We start from the raw sequence: 6,000 nt of genomic DNA, 5'->3' as shown, positions 1-6,000 counted from the left end.
TATCACAGGGCATCTTTCCGCATAAAATGAGCCAATTTATGCTCATTGCTGACAGCTGCTTTCTGAAGGAAAGGCCATTTTCTTGAGTTGATTGCGGAGAACAGTGATTAATTCAGCTCATCAGCCCGCAGCAGCAGATGCTAAAAAGGGCCTCATTGTGCGAAGCCCCCAGTCTCCAAAAACCTACATCTCTGAGTTTGTCAGAATTTCCTGAGCCTCGCCTGGAGGCCCAGAGGTCACTCAGTCCAGCCTCCTGTCTCTCTCACTATCTTTAAAGGCCTCTACGTGAAAAGAGAGCCTGTTTTTCCCTGGCAGTGGGCTGTCCGGAGACGTGACTTCGGCAGCCTCTGTGCTGCAGGGCTCTGTGCACTTTAGAAAGGGTGGCCTCCTCCCCGGGTCCCCGGAAGGGACAGTCTGATGCTGCAGATACTGGAACTGTTTAAGGAGCAGAGGCAGGACCAGCTCCCTCTGCCCTCCCTGCACCTGGTGGGAGAGGGGTGTGCGGTGAGAGGGAGCAGAGACAGCTTCGTTGGTATAAAACCCAGAGGAGTTTTGCTACGAGAGCCATCAGTGCAGCCGGCATGTTCCTGATGCTTTTCTACGAGGGGAGAATTTGAGGCCCACATTCAACGTGGCCTCCAGGACCTTGCTGTGGGCCAGCTGGTGGAGCCAGGACCCTCCAGGAGAGCCAAGCATGGAAGAGTCCCTAGAGGAGGGGGAGGGGGGAGGGTGACAGCAAGGGAGAGCCGCCATCCCTGAGAGTGCAGTCAGCCGGACAGGACAGCATACCCAGGGGCATTTCTTTCTAGTGGCAGCAGACCTGCTCCCTGGACCAGACCCTGGACACTGCAGAGCGGCTTCCAGGACTTCCCTCTTCCCTCCGCAGGTTGGACTTGGACGTCACAGCTGCACCAGTCGGCAGAGTGGGGACCACGGGAAAGGGGGTGGCTGGCGCTGTGTGCGGGGGGACCCCGCACTCCTCCCCGGTGCGCCCCGCCCGCCCTGGACCCGGGCAGCCGGCCCCAGCCTTCAAAGTGCTTGCCTTTGCGCACTGGCCCTCCGTCCGGTCAGGGAGGGACACGGGAACACAGACGGCTGACCCCTCCACTGGGCCGGACGGGAATTCAGGAAGTGGACTTGCTTCCGGCCCTTCGTTTTCCAGCTCCGTCTTCTAGTCCAAACTGTGCTTAGACGTTTTGTCATGCTCTTATGTTTGTCATAAGCTCATGCATTTTCATTGTGTTCCTTTTTAATCTTTTTGTACATTAACTAAAAATTTGCCACTTCCTTCCCCCAGCCCGTTGCATGACCGATCAATAGTTTTGAACCTTTTCTGCGTCAGTTTCTACTAGCTGCTTCTTATTTATGGAAACCATATTAACAGTTCGGTAAAGATCACAGAGGTCACTTTGTTAAATTCATCACGACAACAGGTTATGTTGGCCCTGTTTCACAGCTTCATTACGTGATATTTTGGTTTTGGAGTTTCCACAGAGCTCTCCCATACCCTTTTTCATAAATCTGAAATTCACTGACTTCTCTGAAGGAGGCTTTTTTTTTTTTGATCCCCATTTTACAGACCTGGAAGTGACGGCTCAGGGAGATCTCCAGCTTGTTCATGGCGGGGCCGGGCTGGGAGCCAGGGTCCCTGCCTCCTGGTCTTATGTTCACCTGTTCCTCGTCCACACACTCTGTAGGAGGGGAGAGTCCACCGTCTTGGGGAGACATGTTCAGTTCATGTGGACTGGACATGGGTATTCCACACAGCTGTCGTTTTTGCAAAAATGGTGGAGATGTTGATTTGTAAGCTGTTGGCCGCCTGTGATGGGGGGGGTGCGATTGGAGGCAGGCTGCTCGCCCAGGAAGCAGTGGGTTTGATGCGCCCTGCGTCCATGTCCGCACAACCGCAGGGCTCAGCAGAGGGTCGGGCTTCCAGGACCGCTGGCAAGACTCATGTCTCTTGTTTCCCGGAGAACACACCCTGCTGTGAAGGAAGACAGAGCTGGTGTCTCTCCAGCTGCTTAGCTGGTGAGAAGCCCTTTCTCCAAGGCACAGCCGTCCTCAGAGAAAACAGGGGGGCCCTTCCTTGGAACAAGTGAGACACTTGCCAGGTGCACCTGCCCTGAGTCACAGGCTGCTCTTACGCTGGTCTTTCTGGGGCACCGTTGCCTGGAGAAGCCACGGGCTCCAAACCAAAGATGGCATCGCAGGTGCAGAGACACGCTCAGCCCTCGGGGTTTGTGCCGGGAGCGCTCGACCCGCTGAGCCAGAGGGGACCACGCTCTGCCACTCGCAGGGCAAAGCGCCATCTTCCTGTGGCTGCTCGATGTAACACGTGCTGGGAGTCAGCAGTCTCACAGCTTTCCCTTGGTTTGGAACAACATTAAAAAGAAAAATGCCAACGTGTCTGGAAGCAATTTTCCAGAGCCTGCGGATGCAGCAGACACCAGTGACTGGCTGTCAGGCTGTTATTTGCGGGACTGTTCACTTAACGAGTGGCTCCCGGTGGCTCAGGCCCGATCCTGCACGTAAGGCCCCGTCCTGCAGTTCATCCAGCGAGTGTGTGGGAGTTGAACCTTGAGTCATCTGCCTGATGGATTTTTTTTCTTTCCCTGGAAACAGGAAATAGAGTCTCAGTTTTCTCCCTGAGCCTCAGACAGGAAGTCCCTGTTCTCTGCCCGTCCAGAAAACAAAGATGCACACATGTTCCTCCAGCACTGCAGACACAGCCCTGCTTTCAGACCTCCCCCCGCCCCATGGCCCCCTGGATCAGCTTCCCCACCCCCAGGGCTGGTCCCAGCGTAAATCACCACCTCTCCGGGTCACTCCTCCCCTGCACACAGGCTGCTTTGTAAGTGGGAGAAAGAATCCGCAGAACCTGATGTAAATCCCCGCGGGCACCAGACAGGCGGTGTGTTTCCACACAAACACGTACATGTCACAGATCCGCCTGGAGGGGCCGGGACCTGGTCCACTCATTCTTGCCAGCAACCCTGTCAGCTTCACAGAGCCTCAGCTCGCTCCTCTGACAGCCCGAAACGTCTTCCTTCTTCCTTCCTTGTGTCCCAGGCGAGGTCACAGCTCAGCTGTGCTGTTCCCCCCTGTTGGGTGGGTGGCTCCCTAAAATGCCAGTCCCACCAGGACCCTCTGATCGCTGAGCCCGTCAACCAGTGAGAGTGTCACAGCGCAGCGCTGCGTGGACACTGCCTCGTCCGCACCCTTGCTGCGCCTTCCTTCCACGCCCCTCCTTGCACCTGGGGAGGCCAGGGGACAAGCCACCAGTTGCCTTTGGAAGTGGCCAGCCCGGTTTTCAGTTTTCCCTTTGTGTGTTTGCTAAGCATCCCAGAAGTGTGTTAAGAATGCAGCCACCCTAGCGGCGGTTGACGGGGCGTGAATGCTGTTCGAGCAAAGCCCAGCTGGGAATCTGGACCGCTGCCCCCCACGGGCAGTCTGGTGCCCAGCAGCTCCAACTGCCCGCTATTTGCCTCACCTCATCTCTTTTCTGTTTTCCTCACGCCTTCCTCCCTTTGTGAGTTTGTTCTTCCTTGGTAGCAACTCCAAACCCTCAGGTGTTTTCAGGGTGCTTTGGGTTTCCTTTTTTTTAAGTAAACCTTTTACATGAGCATAATTCATACAGAGAAGTGCACTGCTCCGAGGGTTCAGCTCCAAGAATGTCCACAAAATGAGCACATTAATGCAGCAAGCGCCCAGCTCAGGGAAAACCTCAGCACAGGCATCCCCGAGCCACCGCGAGCACCTTCCACCGCCGCACGCCCCCGAGGGGAGCCCCCCGCTGACCTCTGTCCCTGGGCGTTGGCTTTGCTCATCTCTGAACTCGACTTGAAGGGACCCACGCAACAGCACGTCTCTGAGGGTCACCCGTGTCGGTGAGTGTGGAGTTGCTGAGAAGTGCTCAGACTCGTGGTTTTCTCTGAAAGGACACTCAGTAACAGTGCGGGAGAAAATTACCCAGCAAAGCAATCTTGCAACCGGCTTGAGTGTGGCTGGGCGCTCCTGGAGACTGACCTCCGACTGGCTGAGCTGGCGTGGAAGGGGCGCAGCCCCGTCCTGCTCCGAGATGTGCTCCCAGCTTCTTCTCTCTCTCTCCATCCCGATGTGAAGATTGAAATGACGGCAAACTGAATGCCGCGTGTTTGCCTGCGTGAGTCTGTATACCAAGCTGTGTGCACCTCATTGGACGACTGTTCACCTGAGCCTGGGATGCAGACTAAAGCGGATCAGCTCGGGGTCTAACCCAGGGGTGTGGGTCGGAGCCGGCGGCCGATGAGCAGACCGACAAGCCCCCGTCAGAGCCTCCTGCGCTTTTGCTTCACTCACCTTCATCCACGGGCGCAAGGCCCCTTCCTTCATTTTTCCACTTATGATGGGATTTCAGTATCACAGGGTTGAAGATGCACACAGCGACTTTACGTAGCCGTGTTTCATACACCACTAGGAAACAACAAATGCCCAAGGTGGAGAGCCTAATGGAGACCCCCGCATAGAGCTGAGACACTAAAGGCATTCTCCGTGAAGGGCAGAGAGACGGAGCTCTTCCTTGCAGAGACGTGAGTGGGGGAGCACGTCTGCCTCCATCTGGGCACATGGGGAGCAAGGCACTGAGACGTGGCTGAAGATTGGAACCGAAAGCCGTCTTGTGGCCTGGCAGTGGACTGAATTCACACCGGGTGAGTGTGGGACCCCTTTTAAAGCAGCCTCTGCCTGGAGCACCCGCGGACTCTGGCGGGAGCGAGTGTACCTCTTCCCTGGAGGAGTCAGACTTCCCTCAGGCAGCTGCAGCCTGGAAGCCGATTTCAGATCGTAGCGTGTGCGTCCGCGGCCTAGGCGAGCACACCGACTTCCCAGGCCTGTGGTGGAGGTTGCCGGGAAACTGCACGCTGCTCAGCACGTAATACGTTCCATCAGTTGTCGTCCCCCTGGGAGCGCGTCCCACCTTCCTGTCTCTGTGAGTCAGCAGCCTGGAGACCCAGTGACTCTGGCCAGAGGGCCCAGCAAAGTCGCAGCACGAGGCCGGCAGCGGCCGGGCTTCGGGCAGGGGGGCCTGGACCTGGCTGCAAGGGACTGACAAGCAAGGGGACTCTGGGCTGTGGAAAGGGTGCGCGCCAAGGCCGGGAGGTGGGTGTGAACACGGCGTAAAGGAAGGAAGGAGATGGGTCCCGCGGGTCCGGCGTGAGAAGGAACTCGCGAGGGTGGGTGTTTAGAGCCCCGCCGTGGACGGGCCGTTGGTCCTGGGAAAGGAACGGTGTGCAGCCCCGTCACCTAAGCGGCCCAGGACGAGCTCTGATGGGCAGCGCTTAGAGAAAGGGGAAGCCGGGCGGCCTTGAGCCTTGGCGTGCTTTACAGGGCTGCTGTCGGACGGCGTGCTGGGGGCTGGAGGGGACAGGCCCCCGGGGAGGCCACTGCACGGATGCCGCGGGTGAAGGCGGACGAGTTACAGTAGCAGCATGTCGGAAGGAAAAACAAAGACAAAAAGATAGAAGAGGTTACCACTTATATATATTTCAAAGACACAAAAACCCAGAAGCTGTTTACGGGTGCGTGTAACACGCAGTGAACAAAGCAGAAGCAGAGCGGGACCGAGGCACGCCGCCGTCAGCGTGCGGGCGTGTGTGGGGGGACGTGAGCTCAGGGCGGGAGCTCTCCTGTGCCTGCCATCTCTGATCTATTTAAAAGAGGGGGCTGTGGTAATTACAGCTATCCAGTTATGGAGGAGACGCTGGCACACTTCTGGTGATGAGCATGTCGGTGTCTGTTACATTATTTTCTGTAGGTTTGAAAGATTTCCTAATTTTCTAAAAAAAAAACCAAACATGAAAAAATTGCAAAGAAATGTATCAAAACATCCCCAGGAACATACCGCACCGTTCACGCCGCGCGGCCAGCCCGGGAGCCGCGTGCGCTGCTTGTGTCCTGCGGTTTTCCACGTTCTCTGACGGTAGTGTTTTTCATAATGAAAACCTTAGAGATGATTCTTTCAGT

Source organism: Camelus ferus, chromosome 20, assembly GCF_009834535.1.
Source record: "Camelus ferus isolate YT-003-E chromosome 20, BCGSAC_Cfer_1.0, whole genome shotgun sequence".
Lineage (NCBI taxonomy): Eukaryota > Metazoa > Chordata > Mammalia > Artiodactyla > Camelidae > Camelus > Camelus ferus.
Note: the sequence above shows the minus strand (reverse complement) of the source record.